Genomic DNA, 23,703 nt, shown 5'->3' with positions numbered 1-23,703 from the left:
ACTCTCTGTCAGCTGCGGACCTAGCTCCTCTTTGCTGGAGCCGGGACCAGGTTGAGAGAACGATGGCATTCGATTGGTGGAGGACACCAGTTTTGAAGAGCAATTCGAGGTCATGGAGGATGGAACAGAGGGAGGCAGAGGCCATATCAAGGTCGCTTTGCAGGAGGAGTTTGCCGCCGGTGTATGAGGGAGGGTCATGGTAGAGGTCGGAGAGGGTGTTTTTGGGCCAGATTTGTTAGGGAAGAAGGAGAGGGAATATCCCTCTCCGATTCCTTGTTTTAATTAAAAAAAAAGAAAAAGAAATCACATATTGTACATGTTGGCTATTTTAGATCTAAGGGTAAAAAAGTAACTGCATTGGTCAAGGATAATTTAAGAATTTAAAAATATGTAACTTATTGATTTTATAAAAGTAACGGTACGGATTAATTTGTAATATAGTGCTCATATAAGAGGGATAGGTGAATATTTTCAAATAAGAGGGGATGACTTGAGTATCGTTTCATTTTAAGGGGGTATTACATAATTTACCCATAAAAAATGAAAAAATGATAAAAAAAAATCGAAATATCCTAAAATCTGAACACTATAAATACCCACCTTATTTCAAACATACTTCAGTTTTTTGGAAAAACTTAGAGCTTTTGGAAAAGCACTTGAGTTTTTGAAAAAAAAAACTTGGCTTTTGAAAACCTCTTTCTGATTTGAAAATCCTAATTTATCTCCCTCATTGTGGATTTCAAAGATCCTCTCTTCTGGCCCGTTGGAAGAAGCATTGAAGAAAATTGGATTTTCTCCCTTTTCTTTGATTTTCCAAAATTGATTCTTCTGGTTTGAATTTTTGAAATCCCCCAATGCCCCGTTACTCTACAGAAAGTCCTTGATAAGTCTCTCAAAGTCCCTAGTTTGCAGTTAATGGGGATATATCCAAACCCGACCATATGAGAGGTATAGCCCTTTAAGTGAGAGAGAGAAGAAGTCCTTTCCCCACCACTTGAACCGAGGTTCTGTTTGATCATCAATGAAGTTCTTCTGGCAAACCGAGGTTCTGCCCGCATTCCATCGGCAGACCCTAATATAGAGCAGAAGCGCTATCAAAATCTTTGTATGATGGCCAAATCTAGGTATCTGCATCTTCTTGGTCTATTCCAACTCTGGCATAATGTAGACCGGTGAAGTGACCGGATTATAGCATACACTTGTGGATATTTTATGTCATCCCCATGCATATGTTATACTTATTTTGCATCATAAAAAACCAGATAAAATATCATCTCAGCCTTTCAGGGGTATTCTAGTAGATATCCAAAAAAGCCCAAAATGACCATCCACTATCACTAAATTGGCGTATTTAATCGTTTTAGGAGATTTGCCATCAAGCGTTCATTTGCTTTCCGAATTTTTAGTGATGTGTGTGTGCGTTATTTCCACTAACGATCTGATTGACGAAGCTCCGGTTATACACTAAATTGGCGTATTTAATCCTTTTAGGAGATTTGCCATCGGACGTTCATTTGCTTTCCGAATTTTTAGTGATGTGTGCGTGCATTATTTCCACTAACGATCTGATTGACGAAGTTCCGGTTATACACATACTCTCAATCATCATTGCTTTCCGAAGTTTTAGTGATGTGTGCGTGCGTTGTTTATAATGATCTGATCGATGACCGAGAGGTTCTTTTAGCCCCATCGATCATTATTTTTCCTAGAGTAAATGACTCTAGCATCTGACAGAATCTTACTATCTTATGCTGGTCCTTCCAGAATTATAGCTTTCTAGAGTAAATGACTCTGGCATCTGATAGAATCTTACTGTCTTATACTGGTCCTTCCATAATTATAGCTTTCTAGAGTAAATGATTGGCATCTAATAGAATCTTATTGTCTTATACTAGTCCTTCCAGAATTATAGCTTTCTAGAGTAAATGACTCTGGCATCTGACAGAATCTTACTGTTTTATACTAGTCCTTCCAAAATCTTGATTTTTCGGCCCTTATACCATCATGTCTTCTAAAAAGACCTGTCGATCCATGTATTGTCACTTTACCGACTTTTTCTAAAAATACGTTTGATCCCTCCGTGAGGTTCGAAACGTTACTATATGCATATGGATGCACTTTAATCAAGTTTTTAATCAATGGTGATACCCAAAAAAGATTTTATTCGCACTCGTTGCACTTATGCCCTTTGGGGGCATTTTGGTAATTTACCAATTAAAGGCCTGAAATCCCATTCCAATAATACTATTCAGTATGTCTAGACATCTTAAGTTTATCAACATCACTTTTGACCTGTAACACCCTCCTAAGTGTCATTTTTTACACCCATTTACCATTATGTCCTTGGGGGCATTTTGGTCATTTTGTAACCAAAATTTGTTTAGGACTCAAAAAGGACTCCTAATAATTGCAACTCATGTTTTGACACATAAAGGAACATCTCCATGTATTTTCTGTATTTTTGCCCTCCAATGGCATTTTGGTAATTATTGCCATGTTGAGCTGGATTGCACTTTAGATATTTGGAATATCTCATATATGTTTGGTTAACATATTTAATCATGTTTATTACCAGTAGTGATGCTTAAATATGATTTTTTTGCATTTCTGCCCTCTAGTGGCATTTTAGTAATTATTGTCATGTTGAGCTGGATTGCACGTTAGATATTTGGAATATCTCACATATGTTTTGTTAACTTATCTAATCATGTTTAATATCAGTAGTGATGCTTAAATGTGTTTTTTCTACAAGTCTACTCTCCATGGGCGTTTTGGTAATATTTACCATTGTAAGCTGGAGTGCATTATTGGTATTTGGAATAACTCATATATGTTTTATTAACATGTTCAGTCATATTTAATATCATTGGTGATCCTTAAATATGATTTTCCTGCATCTTTGCCCTCTAGTGGCATTTTGGTAATTATTATCATTTTGAGTTAGAATGTACTTTAGATAGTTGGAATTAAGGATGTCAAAACCTAGCCCAAACCATTAAGACCGACCTAAAAAGCCCGGACCGAACCGAGCCGATCCTTATTGGATTGGTTTTGGACTGGGGTATGACGGGACTGGCTGAAAACCAAAACCACACCGGACCGACCGATAGCAAACCGAAATCCAAATCGAATGAAACCGATAAAAAAAATCATTGAGTATAAGGTTATGAATAGGTGAATTGATAAAGAAAAATCATTGAGTTAGTGAACAAATTTCTGGTTGTAAGGGGAATTGTTACAAATCAATGACTATGAGGTTATGAAAAAAAGAAATTTCATTTTAACAATGCTTCTTCCATTAATCTCCTTGTTTACTATACAAAATTAGTTGGTTGTCAAATAAATGATTTGAAAGTAGGGTTCATTCTGTGATTTCAATATTAATTGTCTTCTCAGTGACTATTCTTTGATTTCAATTTTAATTATCTTCCCCTTACAATTAATGATAAATAATTATATGATTTGTAACAATAATTATCCATTGATTTGAATATATCTTCCATTCTTCCCCATATAATTTATTCTTCTTTGTTTGAATTACAACATGAACATATTAAATCAATTTTCTTATTTATGGTTGTATACTTGTTTTGACTTGGGGAAGGTGAATTAAGGTGTTTTTATCGAATCTTTCCTCACCATAAATTATGAATTTAAGATTTTACTGTGCCGCAAACTTGAAAACAAACCGATCTAAACCGGTAATAACCCGATATTAAAAAATGAAATAAACCGAAAACGCACCGGACCGAGACCAAAACCGATCGAAAACCGAAGTTTCTTAACGGTTTGGTTTTGGTCTCACCATTCCAAGATCGAAACCGATTCAGCCCGACCGAAATCGAGCCGAACCGACCGTTTGACACCCCCTAGTTGGAATATCTCACATATGTTTGGTTAACATATTTAATCATGTTTAATATCAATAGTGATGTTTAAATGTGATTTCTTGCTAGTCTGCTCTCTAGGGGCATTTTGGTAATATTTACCATTGTGAGTTGGAGTGCATTATTGGTATTTGGAATACCCCATATATGTTTTGTTAACATGTCTATTTATGTTTAATATCATTGGTGATCTTCAAATATGATTTTCTTGCATTTCTGCCCTCCAGTGGTATTTTGGTAATTATTTCCATTTTGAGCTGGACTACACTTTAGATATTTGGAATATCTCACATATGTTTGGTTAACATAGTTAATCATGTTTAATATCAGTAGTGATGTTTAAATGTGATTTTTTGCAAGCCTGTTCTCCAAGGGCATTTTGGTAATATTTACCATTGTGAGCTGGAGTGCATTCTTGGTATTTGGAATACCTCATACATACGTTATTAATGCATTTAGCCATATTTGGATCAATGGTGATGTTCAGACATGGCTTTATTTACATTTTATGCCTTTATGCCCTCAGGGGCATTTTGGTAATTTATATTATTTTATGCTGGTTTGCATATTTAATGTCTTACGATGCATGATCATGATATTTTGACAGTAGATCAATCTTGCATGTTGTTATGTGAGACCTTGTTTAGAGAGGATTTGTGAACCCAAGCATCTAACGCAAAGGACCGGCTCCTCCAGGCAGAGTGGGGTGAGTAAAACCTTCCCATCTCCGTAACCTGACCTGTTACCCATTCTCTAGTCTGATCATATGGAAACAATTGTAGTCATGTCCTCTAACCAGGATTTGGGCTACCCATTTAGGGTTCTAGGCCCTTCACAACCTAGGTGGCGACTCCCTTTTGTTATTTTAAATTGTGCTTTCCCCGCACCCCCATCACCGGTTCATAAGAGTGAACCACAACACCATCTTTTGGCATTCAATTAGAGTCGTTAAGGAACAGGAGACAATCAATTCCGTGAAGCATCGTCATTGAGGTGTCAAACCCCCGCCCGCACCAAAAGGGAGGGAGAGGGGTACACCCCGGTTGGTCGGTACACGTTGTTTTTGGTACTCTACACCAACACCCTCAGATTTACTTGATGTCAACTTATCATCATTTTTTTGATTGCTTAGCAGATTCGTTTTGACATTCTCAATAGAGATGGTCTCTTTACCATAAATCATGATGTCTCTAAAATGCTTATATGATGGAGGTAGAGAATATAACAATCACATGGCTAAATCTTCATCATCAATCTTCACATCTGCCACTTTCAAATCAGTAATTATAGAGTTAAAATCAGAAATATGGGATTTAAGAGAATTACTTTCACCCATACGAAGAGTATACAGCTGTTGCTTTAATCTCAACCTGTTGGTGAGAGATTTGGTGAAATACATGTTATCTAATTTCACCCATAAATCCGCAGTTGTCTTATCTGAGAGAACTTTTTGCAAAACATCATTCGAAAGACATAACTGGATAGTCGAATGGGATTTATCATCCATCCCGTTCCAATCATCCTCGGACATAGTTACAGGTTTCTTCGCCTTCCCAAATAGGGGTTCTTCAACTCTTAATGTGTAAGAACAGTCATCATCGGAACCTGCCATAAGCTGAAGCTAATGTTGCCATCGAAATTGTATATATTGTATTTCGTGATATAGAAGCCATGGATGCAGTGATCGAAGCAACCAAGGGCTCTAATACCAGTTTGTTAGAACAAACACCAACCAAAACACGAACAAAAATGAAATGGAACGAGACGACATGGAGACTTAACGTGATTCACACACCAATATGGTGTGCTACGTCAACGGGCGAAGGCAAAGTTATTTCACTATGTAAATCGGAGAAAATTAGAGTAGAGATCTCTCAAGAACGGAGCTGCTTCTCTCTCTCCCAGAAACCCTAAATCGAAAACCCCAAATCTCACTCTCTTTACAACAAAGCGGGTAAAGAATATAAATACTCTTCTATCGGATCGGGTCGAGCCCTCTCCTACCAGCACAAATCTCAGAAAAAGTTCCATTCGGGTCTCCATAAAAAATGTCGGAGTGGGTCATTCTCCGAAATGGGTACAAGAATTCGAGACATACATAACAGTGATGAAGACTAAGTATCTACCGAACTCATATTTTCTTCACCCACCCCCTCATTCCTCCTGGGGTTGGAAATCCATTTTTGGGATGCAAACTATTTTGAGACAAGGTGCTTTCTTCGAAGTGGGGAATGGTCAATCCATAAACCCATGGACTGATTACTGGATTCCATAAGTATTGATGAGTTCGGCACCCTTTCCCCTACCTCGTGATGCCCCTACAAAAGTGGCTCATTTCATTGACAGCGGCACTGGCTCCTAGAGAGTGGAGGAACTGTTTAAATGGTGGCCTTCGAACATTGCCCTCAACATGCTGAATATCTCTCTTCCCCTGTCAAATCGAGAGGATAGGTATGTTTGGCTATTCACTTCGAATGGATTATTCTCAGTTGCATCAGCATATAAGGTTACCTTATAAATTCATGGAGGCAATCCTATTGTAGAGTGGCTAAAAGTCTATCACCTTCCTACAGCCCTAAGAAGCTAGATGTTCATTTGGAAGCTCATAAATTGTCGACTGCCCACTGCAGATTTGGTAGCCTCTTGGGGTCTAAATATTCCCAAGCATTGCACCATTTGTATGGCACCTGCCCTTGATATTGATCACTTATGTCTCCATTGTCCGAGGGCTAAGGAGGTGTGGAATAGATCCATATGTAACTGGTTTGGAAACATGGGCAGTACTCAAGAAGGATTGGGATGGGCTTTAAAGGCCCTATCAAGGGGGGACCATCTGATTTGTTGCTCGCCGCACTGATTAGCATTTTGTGGCACTTATGGACCACTTACATGGATAGGGTTTTCCGGCAAAGCTTTATAAGTGTGGAAATCATTCTTTGGTCTAGCAATAACTTTGCTAAAGATTATTTACCAGCTTGACCTAGAGATCATCAAGATCATGGTCATAAGAAGGTAAAGGTGGATACGTTCTCTTGTAAGAGAGAGGGGGCCAGCAAAAAACGTGGAGCATTGCCCCCCTCTATGTTTTGGTCCTATTTATAATATCAGGGTTTTAATTAAAACCCTAGATGGATTACTTTAATCCTTGTGAGAGTCTGACTCTCTCTCTCTCTCTTTGTTTGGCAGTGCTGTTTAAACTCAAAGTGCTTCAAAAAGGTGAAAAAGCAGAATCTAATAAGGTAAATATTAATTAGTTACTTTATTTAATATTTTTGGATAATTACAATTAGCACCATATCCATTAATTAAGTAAAGAACCAATTAATTTAGCAAATTCCAAATAACTCCCTATATGATAACAAATTATCATATACAACCCCCCACTAATCAACACCATCATTATGGAATCTAGGGCATGTACACATGTACTGCCAAACCCCAATCCATACACATGTCCATATAAGAGCGTCTGTGCATCTGATCGGATCCCACAAAACTCGATAAAACACTTTGTTCAAATAATCATATATCATATATTATTTTATGTAAAATAGATTTTTGCAAAACCATTTCCAAAATGGTACTAAATCCAGATTCTAATCTGACCATACACTGACAGTCTCAATCTTGGTGTTCCCCAATCGGGCAGTGGTGACCATGTTGAGTAACTCCTTTACTCACAAAGTGTTCACGCATTCCCAGAACACCGGCTTTGACTCGCTTGAGTCTCAGTCATTGATGAACCAAAGAATGCGATCACACTTTGTAGCGACAGGGTTCCCTCATGTAAAGGGTGTTGGTGACACATGTCTATCCCTTCCTACATCACAAAGTAGATTCTTCGCCAACACACACATCAAACATGTGAGTACTCGCATTCGTACCCTGACATGACATGTCTAGGCATATCCAATGTGACGACCATATGATAAGGGTATCCAGCCCAAACCCTAGTCATGACTACCATTTTAAGTAAAACTTATGGACACATAATGCTCAAAAAGTTTATATCGCATGTGAGAATATTAAAATAAAATGGATAAAAGTTCAATACAAAGAATAACCAGGTTGAATCGGACCGAACCTGGTTTGATGGACACACACAAGTCCAACAATGTCCCACTTGTACATCAAAGCCAATTCCCCATACATTTTAAACCCATGCCCTCCATGTGTTTCTCAAACATTCCTGGAGACAAACCCTTTGTCATGGCATCAGACACATTTTTAGTTGTGTCCACTTTGGAAATACTCACGTCACCCTGCTAGATATTCTCTCTGATGAGATGATACTTCCGCTGCACGTGCTTGTTCCTCTGATGAGCCCTAGGCTCCTTAGCTTGTGCAATGGCCCCTCTGTTGTTACATAACATGGGAATGGAGCCCTTGACAAGGTCAGGGACAACCTCCAAATTTGATAGGAATTTCCTCAGCCAAACACCTTCTTTTGCTACATTACAAGCTGCAAGGTATTTTGCTTCGGTAGTGGAATTGGCTGTAGACTTATGTTTCTCACTCCGCCACACAATGACACCTCCACCCATTAGATATACCATCCTGAACGTGGATTTTCTGTTATCCTTGTCAGTTTGAAAATCCGAGTCTGTGTATCCCAAGACTAACAACTGATCAGATCCAAAAACCAAGAAATATTCCTTAGTCCTTCTCAGGTACTTAAGGATATTCTTGACAGTATTTCAATGCTCCCGTCTAGGGTTAGATTGGTAATGACTTACCATACCTACTGCATAGCAAATGTCTGGCCTCGTACACAACATAGCGTATATAAGACTCCCTACTGCTGAAGCATAGGGAATCCTCTTCATCTCTTCAATGTCTGTCTGAGATTGAGGACATTGAGATCTAGAAAGATTGACTCCATATCGGAAGGGAACACTTCCCCGTTTGGAGTTCTCCATGCTAAATCTGGCCAAAACTTTGTCTATATAGGTAGCCTGTGACAAGCCTAGCATCCTTTTCTGGCGATCTGTCACGAGTTTGATCCCAAGGATATAGCTAACTTCACCAAGGTTTTTCATCGAAACGTTGTGGATAACCACTGTTTTACTAATGAAAGAAATCCTACATCGTTGCCAATCAGCAATATGTCATCTACGTATAAAACAAGAAAACATACTACTCTCCCACTGATCTTCTTGTAAACGCATGATTCATCCATGTTTTGATCAAAATCAAACGATTTGATTGATTGATCAAACCTGATGTTTCAGCTCCTGGAAGCCTGCTTCCGTCCATAAATGGACATTTGCAACTTGCACACTTTTCTTTCTTCCTCCGAGGAAGAGAACCCCTCTGGCTGTTCCATGTAGATTTCCTCTTGAAGGAACCCATTCAGAAATGCAGTATGCACATCCATCTTCTAGATCTCATAATCAAAGTGTGCAGCGATAGCCAATAAAATCCTGATGGATTTCATCATCGCCATTGGTGAAAAGGTTTCTTCATAGTCTATAACCTCTTTCTGGGTATAGCCCTTTGCCACCAGTCTCGCTTTGAATCTTTCGACCTTTCCATCTGTGCCCTTCTTCCTCTTGAAGATCCATTTGCATCTAATTTTCTTAACGCCAAGTGGTGGATCGACTAGAGTCCAGACCTTGTTGGAATGCATCGAATTGATTTAAGAACGTATTGCCTCCAGCCACCTAGTGGCATCAACATCCTTAAGAGTCTCAAAGTATGTCATCGGATCATCATCCGACTCAACCGATACCATGTGGAACTCTTCTACTGTTTCCTCTTGGTTAGAAGAGTAAGCCTGGTGGGTGCTCTAATAGTCCTCCCACTGCATTGAGGTTCTTCAGGTGTTGGTATTTCAGCGGGTATGTCAATTGGTCTCACTTCTGGAAGTGAAGTTTCTGAGCTATCCAATAGTTCTTTAATGACTACTGGTTCGGACCTCTTGGTCAACATTTCTTCCTCCAGAAATGTGATGTGTTTACTTACAATGACATTTTGGTCAACCGGGCCATAGAAATAATAGCCTATCGTGCCTTTGGAGTAGCCTAAGAAATAGCATCTTGAAGTCCTAGATCCAACTTGTCTCTGTCTGTTGCTTTCGCACATGTGCTATACAACCCCATACCCTAAGATGTTGAAGACTGGGCTTGCACCATTTTCACAACTCAAAGAGTGTCTTGGCTATAGACTTGGATGGAACCCTATTCAAGATATAAATCGTTGTTTCTAAAGCGTACCCCCAGAAAGAGAGAGGCAGCTCACTATAAGTGAGCATCATCCGAATCATATCCAATAGGATCCGATTGCGTTGTTCGGATACACCATTTTGTTGTGGTGTGCCTGGATTAGTTAATTGAATAACTATCCCTTTTGATATGAGATATTCTTTAAATTCATTCGATAAATACTCCCCTTCATGATCTGATCGTAAGGACTTGATGCATTTATCAAGTTGTCTTTCGACATCGGCTTGAAATTCTTTGAATTTATCAAAGGCTTCCGATTTCCTACGCATCAAGTATATGCAGCCATATCTAGAGTAATCATCGATGAATGGTATAAAGTACTCATACCCATACCTTGCTTGTATGTTTATGGGTCCACACACATCAGTGTGTATCAACTCCAACAGATCTGTGACTCTAGCACCTTTATTGCTAAAGGGTTTCTTGGTCATTTTGCCCTAAAGGCATGACTCACAGGTGGGGAATGGTTCCACCCTCAGACTCTCTAAGGGCTCATCCCTCACCAATCTACTGATTCGATCCAAATTAATGTGACCTAATCTTAGATGCCACAGGTATGTTGAGTTCACTGGAGCTGCTTTCCATTTTAAATCAACATTTGAAACAACATTCGTTCTAATCGGGCAATCTAGGAAGTACAAACCACATTGCATATATCCGGATGCCACAAAAGAATTATTAAAACGAATAATCAATTTAGTATTAAAGGGGAAACTATATCTATCCAAAACAAGTTTTGAAACTGAAATAATCTTCTTCTTAAAAGAAGGTACATAATAGCAATCCTTTAAAACTAAACAAGCATAATTAAAATTCAAAGTAAAAGTTCCCACAGCCATCGCTATGGTCTCAGCTCCAGTGCCCATCCGAAGATGCACCTCATTTCTTTCCAGGTTCCTTGTCTCTTTGAACCCCTGCACATCATTGCAAATGTGAACAGTGGAGCCATTATCCACCAACCAAGGATTGATCGGTTCAAAAGACAAATTAGACTCATAAAGAACGTGAATATCACATGTACCTTCTTTAGCAGCCTCTGTTTCATTCGGCTTTGTGTCTTTCAAAGTTACCAGGTAAGAACGACAGTTCCTTTTCTAGTGACCCTCCTTCTTGCAATAGAAGGACTTGCCTTTGCCTTTATTGCCAGACTTCCCACCCTTGGATTTTAGGGTCTTACCCTTACTTCCTTTTTCTTCTTCTTCCCATTTGAAGAAGGCTTCACATCAGTTGCATTGACCTCAGCCTTGTCCTTTTTCAAGGAAGCTTCCGCCTCTACCAATGCATTAGCAAGCTCAGTGAGCTCCATCTCTTTATCTGACATCTTGTATGACATTTAAAAGGGTGTATAGGCAGAAGTGAGTGACGCTAAGATCACATCGATTTTGTATCGTAGGCTGAAATCAGTCCTCATGGATTCTAGTTTTTCAAATAGATTGATCATCTTCATTACATGATCCATCACTGGAGTCCCTTGGGACACCTTGGAGTTGTGGATTTGACTCACCACATCAGAATGGGCATGTGTCAACTGCCTATTGAATAATTCAACAAGTTTATCCATTTTACCCCCAGCTATGCGTATATCCTTGACCGAGTCCAGAACTGACTTTTCCAACGATCCTAGGATATAAAGTGATGCCTTGGAATCCCTCATGAGGAAATCTTGCATCTCTTCATTTGCCTCAAAATCATTTGGGTCGGGTTGAGGAGGAACTTGTTCATCTAGAACCATGTACAATCCTTCAGTAGTTAGGAGCAACTTAATGCTTCGGTACCAATCGACATAGTTTGTACCATTAAGTTTGTATTCGCTAATGAGTGTTAACAGGTTGGAATTAACGGCAGTCATCGTATAATAATCTACACATGTATAAGTAAAACACATGCTTATTAACAACCATTGAAATTAAAAATGACCACATATACATCAATGGTTTTTCATGATTTGGGTCTCTCTCATGACCCAAAAGATGAATTGGATACCTACAACCCTTGCATGCATAACTTACCCTGTCGGGAGTCATTATACACACCGCGGTAGTGTGGACTAAGCTGTCCATCTCATGGGCTTCCAATATTTTTGGCCACCTGGGTGTCATGTGCAAATCCTATCGACTGACATATACCCAAGTCATGTACTTACCTATTGCATTAGTTAGAATTATGGAATCATGAAAGATGGCCAACTGTTGTAGTGTCGTCTCACTATCCATACCCTAACATATCTAGATAGAGGTAAATATAGATAATCGTGTGACAGATATCCTGGCAATGTCCTGTCGGCTTATGCGGGGTCATGTCACACAATTTCTACATTTATCTTCAATAGGAGGCCATGGACATGCCTACCGATTTAGACTAATCCATATCATACATGTATTATTATCAAAGAGGGATTAATCAACTCTCATATATCAAGGATAGATTTAAATAGCATAATTAATCAATATCAATTAAAAGTGATTACAGGATGGCGATATTTTTATCAGAAGCAATTAAAGAACCCACCTAATAAAAATAAAACTAATAACTTGGGTGCATCAATCATGCCATGAATGCCACACATCGATCATCTCCTCGGCCCGATCACGTCTTCAAAGTAGGTGACTTGCATCTCCAAAAGCTTTGAGCGCCACATGTGGATCACCATCAATATGCCCTGGGAGTCCTAGCTCCTCTAAAATTACAATGGAAACCTAGGAGAAATTCTATACACCCTTTCCATAATAAAGAAACCTCGCATGGAGAAATCAACCCACTATTTGGGCTGCCTATGGGGTGGAGTACATTTGTTTATAAAAAAGATAGGGGGAGAGAGAGAAAGAGAGAGAAGCATCACATCCACCCAGAACCCCATGTATCACATACATCAACAATCCATCCATTTTATTAGAATGTCATTCCTATAATCACATTATAACATAATCTCATGCATGGGCATCATTAAAGCAAGTGAACCAAAAACCATGGATTTATTCAATTATTGAACCACCACATCACATGTGATAACATGTATCAAAGCTCATAAAATTAAAATCATTTTTAATTGCAAGTGGGTGGAGGGAGGGATCCCTTCACCCATCAACTTCCTCCAAAAAACAAAACAAAAATTAAAATTCTGTTTTGAAAAAATAACCCTTTTTTTTATTACAAAACTGGAGGGGAATCAAGGGCACGTATGCAGCCCGCATGCACCCCTTGCGTAGCCCATGGGCTCAAAGCCTACGGACAGCAGTCCATGGCCACAGCTCTCAAGCCTGCTACCCGCAGGCCACAGCCCACGGACAATGGCCTGCAAGCCACAACCCGCAGGCAACAGCCCGTACTTGGGTTGCGCACAAGGGCAAGGAAAGGGGGAGGGCGTGCACAGAGGCTTGGTAGTGTGCGCTCCCCCCCCTCCCCACATAACTATGATTAAAAAATTTTATAAAAAATTAATTATCATATCCCACTTGGATACCATGTTCAACAATTGAAAAAAATAAATTAACAACCAAATCCATCATCACATTTCACATGGGTAAGTTGTTACACTAACAACCTTGTAACTACCTATGTGCACATGGGAAGGTTATTACACCAACCATATAATCATCCATGTGCAAACTTGCATCCTACTCATGATAATTATATTATCCATAAATTATTTGATATTCATGGGTAGGAAATGTGGCTCTGATACCACAGTGTAGGTCAAACTGCGGTCCATGGGATCAGGTCGGTTCACCTTGGTAAACCAATAGTAATATAAGTTTGAGAACCCTAATTTAGGAAACTCTAAGATTGTCCCTAGGGTTGCCCTAGGGCACCCAAAAATGGCATGGGCACCCTGTTTTCAATTTTTGGGTCGACCTTGGTTGCCCATGGTGTCCCTACAGGAACCCTAGTAGGGTTTGGTATGACAAACCAATGTCCATTCCAATCATCTCTAGTCTATCACATAGAAAGAGGGATCCATCCCATACCCGAATGCGCAGCAAAAATAAATCGATTCGGGTTTCTTTCACATCCCATGTATATTTAATAATTAATAACAAGAGGAATCAATAAAGAATTGCTAACCTGGTGAGCCTCAAGTGTTGCTCCTCTAATAGACAATGGTTCTTCCCCCAATGAGCGTTCCAAGTAAACAGATCTGAACCTCCAATGGTGCTACCACGGTTCTTCAAGCCAATCCCAGATGCTCTCAAATTTTTCAGCACAGATCTCGGTTCCTCAAACCCTAGCTCTCAATTGCAGTAGAGAGAAACTAGAAGAAGAGAGATCACAAGAGGGAGAGAGAGAGAGACCAAAATGCAGGAGAGAGGGGGCCAGGCAGAAAATGTGGAGCACTGCCCCCCTTTGCGTTTTGGTCTTATTATAATACCAAGGTTTTAATTAAGACCCTGGATGGATTACTTTAATCCCTGTGAGAGTCTGACTCTCTCTCTCTTTGTTTGGCAGTCCTATTTAAACTCAAAGTGCTTAAAAAAGGTGAAAAAACAGAATCTAATAGGGAAAGTATTAATTAGTTATTTTATTTAATATTTATAGATAATTACAATTAACACCATATCCATTAATTAAATAAAAAACCAATTAATTTAGTAAATTCCAAATAACTCCCTATATGATAATAAATTATCATATAAAACCCCCCACTAAGCAACACCATCATTATGGAATCTAGGGTACATGTCTATATAAGAGCGTTTGTGCATCTGATCGGATCCTGCAAAACTCGATAAAACACTTTGTTCAAATAATCATATATAATCTATTATTTTGTGTAAAATAGATTTTTGCAAAACCGTTTTCAAAACGGTACTGGATCCAGATTTCGATCCGACCATACATTGACAGTCTTAATCTTGGTGTCTCCCAATCGGGTAGTGGTTACCATATTGAGTAACTCCTTCACTCACAAAGTGTTCACGCATTCCCAGAACATCGGCTTTGACTCGCTTGAGTCTCAGTCATTGATGAACCAAAGAATACGATCACACTTTGCAGCGACAGGGTTCCCTCAAGTAAAGGGTGTCGGTGACATATGTCCATCCCTTCCTATATCTTGCAGTAATACATGAGGGAATCAACAAAGTAGATTCTTCATCAATACACACATCAAACATGTGAGTACTCGTATTCGTACCCTGATATCACATATCTAGGTATATCCAATGCGACGACCATATGATAAGGGTGTCCAGGCCAAACCCTAGTCATGACTACCATTTTAAGTAAAACTTACGAACACATAATGCTCAAAAAATTTATATTACATGTGATAATATTAAACTAAAATATATAAAAATTCAATATAAAGAAGAATCGGATTGAATCAGATCGAACCAGGTTTGACGGACACACACAACTCCAAAATAGAAAGCGAGCACTTGATTGTAATTAATTCATTGAATGAACAAAAATCAGGGGTTTCATGGAGATTAAAATACATCTTGGATTACACCCTCGCCCCTGCTCTTGTTAATTTCCTATTGTTTTTATTTCACTTTTGCGGGATCTTGTTTGTCACGAGGATTTTCTATTAATAAGAAGTTTTACTCAAAAACAAACTATATGGGTCCCACCATATTTTGGAATGATAAATATAACGTGTGAAATTATCAGCACTTGTGTAACCTAACTTACTACTTACTAGTAGCTTTTATTTTCTAAAAGAAGTGACTGGATACCCACTGACCGTGGGATTGAGGGAAATTCGAAAATTTTTCCCGTTGTTAGACATGGGAGATGCCAATGCATGTGCGCTTGTAAGTCCTCCTTCTATTTCAAGAAAGGATACATGCTTGGGACGGACAGAACGAGTCAACTGACTAACGTATATTTCCTGACATCAATCAGTCAGCCCATGGGATTTCCATACCAGAAGTTGACTGAAGGTCTTTGTTTTGGGTATATGAAAGTTGAAGGTCCAAAGGCCAGAAAAAATTTATAATATGTTTTGATTTGACAAATTCAAGGCTCACATCGTGATCATCTCCCGTGGTTCCTGAATCTGCACATTTTAAGAACTGAATGATGTATAAAGTTAAAGAAATTAAAAAAAAAAAAACCTTGGTTATAGAAAATCAACTTAGCATGTCCTGTGTCCCTTTCTACTTTTCTGTGGGCTGCCATGCCAGTTTATAATTGAGCTGTTTCAATCGCAAGTTGTATAGACTATTGAGTCGAGGGGACCCTGACTGGGTTGCTCGCGACAATTCTAATCTCCCAAACATCCTTACGTCAAAAATCTTTTGGTGCAGCTGTGCTGTATAGAATACGGGCAAACCCTGAATGAACCAAATTATATAGGGTAAATTACAGATCACCCCCTGATTTTCAAATGAAATTCAGATTATCCCCTGATTTTTGAAAAAACTTAAATCATCCCTTAGTTTGGACCCCAATATGAAAAATTAGTTCCTAACGTTAGTTTAATGCTGTTAAGTGATGACACCCAGTTAAATAAATTTAAATCCCTAAACTACCCTTTAGCTGTGTCGATTTATGATTTTACCCTTGCAACTAAAAACCCCAAATTCATTGTCTTCCTTCCTCACACCTGCAACTCAATCTCAAGCTTTGTCTTTGAACCAGAAGCTCGGCCAGTTCGATGGCTTGTTCAATGGCTTCTTAGGCTTTAGTCCCTGCACATATGGTATTTAGGGTTAGGGTTTCTTATGTCAAAAAGGGTTTCGACAATCGAAGGTTGTGCTGAATGGGTTTCCCTCTTCCCTCTCCTTCTTCCCCAAATCGCTGAGCCGATAATGGAGAAAACCCATTTAGGGTTTTAACAACTACCACTATGGTCTCTTGCAACGACCGAACCAGAGGCCGACGGCCAAGCTCAGACACGGCGAACAGACAGTCAGGGTGTATGATAGTTGACCAGGTTTTTACCATACTTTGCGGCATCCTCCTCGTCTCTTCAAACCTGTTCTTCGAAGTGACAAATCCCAGGCAGAATTCATTCATTCTCTACTAATAACCCTAGCACCAACCCGATCAAGCTTGTGAACCATTGCAGAAGACTTCAAACCTCGTCCATGGTTGAGGAAAGCTTCCACCATTCCGATATCCAATCTCTTTACCCTTCTCCATATCATCAATGATTGGAAAAATAACCTGGCCCAACCAACTTACACCCGAATGAGCACTTCAAGAAAACTCTTCTTGAACCTTCTTGACACAGCCAAAGATTCCCAAGCCAAACAACAAGCTTCTCCAAAAATAAAAAAGATCCAATCTTTCAAGAACTAGGGTTTTCCAAAACCCTAAAACAACTCACCACTCAAAAGAGCACAAGAGCAAGAGAGACAAGAGAGAGAAAGAGAAATCGGGTACATGGGGAGAGAGCAAGAGAATTGGCCAAGCATACTTGGCTCTCTCCCTTGTTTATATAAGTGGGGCACTAAAGAGCCCCCTTGATCAGTCCTTGTGAGAGTCGACACTCTCTCTCCTCAAGTTTGAATTAAAATTCAGTGGGGCTTTCTTGATGGGTTTCTAATTGGTGAAGAAGTAGAATCTAAAGGGGAATTTAAATAATTAATAAATTTTATCTTTAATGAACAATTAAATAATTGCATCACATCCATTTAAAATTAAATAAAATAATTATTAATCAGTAAATCGTAGAAATACCCTCACATAATAACAACTTATTATGCTCCAACCCTCCACTAATCAACATCATCATTAAAGAATTTAGGGTATTATTTCAATACTCTCAAACCCCATTCCATAGTACATGTCCATATTAGTATGTCTATGAACGTGATCGGAATCCACAAAACACGATTAAATACTTTAATCAAAACCATAGATATTATTTATCAATTTATGTGAAAATAAGTTTTGCAAACCATTTCTAAAATTATACAAGATCTTGATTCTCATTTGACCATCCACAAACAATCTATCCTTGTTGTTTCCCAATCGGGTAGTGGAGATCATGTTGAGTGATTCTTTCACACACAAAATATTTGCGCATTCCCAGAATACCGGCTTCGGTTCTCTTGAACTTTAGTCATTGATGAACTAAAGAATGCGTTCACATTTTGTAGTGACAAGGCCCTCTCAGATACTGGGTCTCGGTGACACATGTCTTTCCCAGACCTACATCCAGTAGTAATACATGAGAGAATCGACACAAGTAGATTCTTCGCCAATACACACCAATATGTGTGCTCGCATTCGTACCCTGACATCACCATGTCTAGGCATACCCAATGCGACGACCATATGATAAGGGTGTCCAACCTAAACTCTAGTCGTGACTACCATTTTAAGTGTAAACTTACAAGCATACATTTCTCAAAAATTTTATATCGCATGTGATAATATTAAACCAAATGTATAAAAGGTTCAATACACAATAAATCGGACTGAACCAGAATGAACCGATTTTAATGGATATACATAACTAGCAAACAGTCACCAGAGCTTTACCTGCGCACCAAGTTCAAATTAGACCTGGTTTGGGCACGGGTGTACTACCTGCGACTCATAATAAATACGAGCTGAGGGAGTGGGGGGCCTCTGATACAGATAAAATATGTCCACCACTCACAATACGACATGTGGATATATGAAGGGTAAAGAAGTTGGAAGCCTGTTCCAATATATCTTTAGCTCAACCTTCTCAATATAGAAACCTTCTACAAACCAAGCACCAGATAAGAAAATCATACTTAGTATAGGAAATTAGAAACTTCGCGCCACGATGGCCAAAGAGATTTACTATAACGAGAATCTAGCTCCCTACTAATGGAAGGAATCCCCACACAGCCACAGGTATTAGAAGCTTTCCATAAACAGACTTTCCATGCTTATCCCTACTTCTAAAAGGAAACTACTATCTTGGGAAAGATGACATATCCAAGAGGAACTCTCATCACTGCCTCAGACTACCAAACACTCCAGTATAAATAAAGCCTCCTCCTTGGAGCAATATATGATCAATTATCTTGATCAGTTACTCTAGGACTCCTATGATTTTGCTCTATTGTTCCTTTCAGTTGCCAGAAAATTGACTTGGCATTGGAGAGTCCTCGCCAGAGTCCGCTCTAGCCCTCTCATGATGTCCAATTTTTTGTGATCTATAGGTTCATCAACCACCGCAGCTCATATCAGCTAAAAGATAGTTTTCTTCAGCAACAAATTGGTTTTAGTTCAATCAGTTTGACCGTTTCATTTCTGCCAGTTTCAAAAGAATCCAAACGGAAGCCGAATCGTTAAGAGTTTGGTTGTCTCAATTTGATATTTTTCAATCATTTTCAAAATTAACATCTTCTAGAGGTAACGGATACAAGTAAGGTTGGAGGGATAAGGGAGATGGTTGATTAGAAGTATAGAGAAAGAAGGAAGAAGTTTCAAAATTACTACCAATTATCAATTACAATTTCTACAAAAAAAAAAAATAAAATCAATCACAATGTGTAGACACTGATTTTTGTCACCCCCCTAATTGGCGATGATGACAACAGGACATGGACGATGGACGACGCACACTCCCTCCTTTTAGACCCAAGATACTTGAGCCATAAGACCAAGAACCATGCTGATCACAAAATGGCCCATTTTAGGTCCAAAAATAAGGAAAAATGGCACTGCGCCCCCACGGCGCCATGGGTGCCTTCCCACGGTACCGTGGGGATGTGTACCGGATTTCCACGGCACCATAAGGGGGTGTGACATCAGCCTGCTGACGTCACCCACGACGCCGTGGACATCTCCACGGCGCCGTGGAGGACTTATCTGGCCAAGAGAGAGAGGGGGTCCCTCCCTATAAATAGGAGGGTCCTCTCCCACATTTCCCAAGGAATTTTGGGTGGAGAGCCCAGTCCGACCCTGCTGCAGATCTATTTACACAAGCAATAACACTCATATAGTTAGAGAGAATGAGGATATGATGCAGATTTAAGCTTCTAGCCAAAAGTAAGCCATCTCTTATTGCTTCCGCCTCCATAGCTGCTGGAGAAAAACTGCAACCAAACTTGCACTTTGTTGCAAAAAATGCTTTTTTATGATCTTGGATCACAACTCCACGCCGTCCATTCAAGCAGTTTTCCTTCCACGTGTTGGTCAAACAACGGTCTAGGGATCAAACCATGGTTCCCTAGGGAAACCAATATATAGAAAAATTAGGGTTTTGCACGCCCTGGGTTATCCCATGGTGTCCCATGGGTGCCCCATTAAATTTTAGGATTTCTCATGGTCACCCATGGGAACCCTGGTGCATCCCTATTAGGGTTTCTCCTTCCCTATTGCATCCCATAAAATTAATTATCACAATAGGGAAGGAGCAATTCATCTCTGGTCCATCCCATGGCAAGAGGGATCCATCCCATACTCGAATGCGCAGCGGAAATTAATCGATTCGAGTTTCTTTCGCATCTCATAAATATTAATAATCAACGAACTGAAGGAATTAATAAAGAATTGCTAACCTAGTGAGCCTCAAGTGTTGCTCCTCCAATAGACAGTGGTTCTTCCTCCAGTGAGCGCTCCAAGCAAACAGATCTGAACCTCCAATGGTGCTACCAAGGTTCTTTAAGCCAATCTCAGATGCTCTCGAACTCTTCAGCACAGATCTAGGGTTTCTCAAACCCTAACTCTCAAACACAGATGAGAGAAGCAAGAAGAAGAAGAGAGATCACAAGAAGGAGAGAGAGAAACCAAAAATGTAAGAGAGAGAGTGTCTCCTCTAAAAACGTGGAGAGCTTCATCCTTCTTCATTTTTTGGTCCTCTATTTATAATATTTTGAATTAATTAAATCCCAGCAGGATTTAATAAATCCCCAGTGAGAGTCTGACTCTCTCTCTCTCTCTCTCTCTCTCTCTCTCTCTCTCTCTCTCTCTCTCTTTTTGGCAGTTCTGTTTAAACTCAAAGTGCTACACAGGAGAAGAAGCAGAATCTAAAAGGGAAAGTTTTAATTAGATTCTTTATTTAATTATTAATGGATAATTACAATTAGCACCATATCTATTAATTAAACAAAGAGCCAATTAAATTAGCAAATTCCAAATAACTCCCTATATGATAACAATTATCATATACAACCCCCCCACTAATCAACACCATCATTATGGAATCTAGGGCATGTACACATGTACTGCCAAACCCCAATCCATAGTACGTGTCCATATACGAGCGTCTGTGCATCTGATCGGGTCCCGCAAAACTAGATTAAACACTTTATTTAAAATAACTATAAATAATGTATCATTTTATGTAAAATAAATTTTGCAAAACCATTTCCAAAAACGGTACTGGATCCAGATTCTAAACCGACCATGCACAGACAGTCTCTATCTTGGTGTTTCCCAATCGGGCAGTGGCGACCATGTTCGATAACTCCTTCACTCACAAAGTGTTCACGCATTCCCAGAACACCGGCTTTGACTCGCTTGAGTCTCAGTCATTGAGGAACCAAAGAATACGATCACACTTTGCAGTGACAGGGTTCCCTCAGGTACAGGGTGTCGGTGACACATGTCTATCCCTTCCTACATCTGGTAGTAATACATGAGGGAATCGACAAAGTAGATTCTTCGCCAATGCACACATCAAACATGTGAGCACTCGCATTCGTACCCTGACATCACATGTCTAGGCATACCCAATGCGACGACCATATGATAAGGGTGCCCAGCCCAAACCCTAATCGTGACTACCATTTTAAGTAAAACTTAGGGACACATAATGCTCAAAAAGTTTATATCGCATGTGACAATATCAAACTAAAATGTATAAATGTTCAATACAAAGGTGAACCGGGTTGAACCGGACCGAACCAGGTTTGATGGACACACACTTGTCCAACAATCTCCCACTTGTACATCAAAGACAAACACTCCAGGAGACAAACCCTTTGTTATAGCATCTGATACATTTTCAGTTGTGTTTACTTTGGAGATACTCACGTCGCTCTGCTGGATAATCTCTCTGATGAGATGATACTTCCGCTGCACGTGCTTGTTCCTCTGATGAGCCCTAGGCTCCTTAGCTTGTGCAATGGCCCCTCTGTTGTCACATAACAGGGGAATAAGACTTTTGACAAGATCAGGGACTACTCCAGAAATGTTAGGAATTTCCTAACCCAAACACCTTATTAGCCGCATCATATGATGTAAGGTGTTCATAAAAATTGGGATCGGCTGTAGATTTCTATTTTGTACTCCTCCACACAATGGCACATCCACTCATTAGACTCGTAACGACTCACAATACCTATTGCATAGCAAATGTCTGACCTCGTACATAACATGACGTACATAAGACTCCCAGTCGGAAAGGGACACTTCCCCGTTTGGAGTTCTCCATGCTAAATCTGGCCAGGACTTTGTCTATATAGGTAGCCTGTCGCAAGCCTAGCATCCTTTTCTGGAGATCTCTTACGAGTTTATTCCCAAGGATATAACTAGCTTCACCAGGGACTTTCATCGAAAACGTTGTGGATAACCATTGTTTTACTAATGAAAGGAATCCTACATCATTACCCATAAGCAATATGTCATCTACGTATAAAACAAGAAAACATACTGCCCTCCCACTGATCTTCTTGTAAACGCATGGTTCATCCATGTTTTGATCAAAATCAAATGATTTGATTGATTGATCAAACCTGATGTTCCAGCTTTTGGAAGCCTACTTCAGTCCATAAATGAACCTCTGCAATTTGCACACCTTTCTTTCTTCCTCTAAGGAAGAGAACCCCTCTGGCTGTTACATGTAGATTTTCTCTTGGAGAAATCCATTTAGAAATGCAGTCTGCACATCCATCTGCCAGATCTCAAAATCAAAGTGTACGGCGATTGCCAATAAAATCCTAATGGATTTCATCATCGCCATCGATGAAAAGGTTTCCTTATAGTCTATACCCTCTTTCTGGGTATAGCCCTTTGCCACCAGTCTCACTTTGAGCCTTTCGACTTTTCCATCGATGCCCTTCTTCCTCTTGAAGATCCATTTACATCCAATTAGCTTGACGCTAGTTGGTGGATCGACTAGAGTCCAAACCTTGTTGGAATGCATCGAATTGATCTCAGAGTGCATTGCCTCCAACCACCTAGTGGCATCAACATCCTTAAGAGCCTCAGAGTATGTCATCGGATCATCATCCGATTCAACCGATACCATGTGAAACTCTTCCACAGTTTCCTCTTCGGTTAGAAGAGTAAGCCTGGTGGGTGGTCTAATAGTCCTCCCACTGCATTGAGGTTCTTCAGGTGTTGGTATTTCAGTGGGTATGTCAATTGGTCTCACTTCAGGAAGTGACGTTTCTGAGCCATCTAATAGCTCCTTAATGACTACTGGTTCGGACCTCTGGGTCATCATTCTTCCTCTAAAAATGTGACGTGTTGCTTACAATGACCTTTTGGTCAACCAGGTCATAGAAATAATAGCCTATCGTGCCTTTGAGGTAGCCTAAGAATTAGCATCTCGAAGTCCTGGATTCCAACTTGTCTATCTGTTGCTTTCGCACATATGCTATGCAACCCCATACCCTAAGGTGTTGAATACTGGGCTTTCGCCCTTTCCACAACTCAAAGGGTGTCTTGGCTACAGACTTAGATGGAACCTTATTCAAGATATATATCGCCGT

General features: G+C 39.7%; 1 long non-coding RNA gene across 1 annotated transcript; it reads right to left on the bottom strand.

The window, feature by feature from the left end:
* Positions 1 to 16,680: 16,680 nt before the first annotated feature.
* Positions 16,681 to 22,032, bottom strand: LOC122650212. The gene is made up of 3 exons (XR_006331396.1): positions 22,022 to 22,032; positions 20,253 to 20,255; positions 16,681 to 16,824 (listed from the first exon to the last, which is right to left on the bottom strand). It is a non-coding gene; the product is annotated as an uncharacterized LOC122650212 (long non-coding RNA).
* Between the last annotated feature and the right edge of the window lie 1,671 nt (positions 22,033 to 23,703).

This window comes from Telopea speciosissima, chromosome 2 (genome assembly GCF_018873765.1).
Source record: "Telopea speciosissima isolate NSW1024214 ecotype Mountain lineage chromosome 2, Tspe_v1, whole genome shotgun sequence".
NCBI classification, from domain to species: domain Eukaryota; kingdom Viridiplantae; phylum Streptophyta; class Magnoliopsida; order Proteales; family Proteaceae; genus Telopea; species Telopea speciosissima.
Note: the sequence above shows the minus strand (reverse complement) of the source record. Positions and strands in the feature narration are given on the sequence as shown.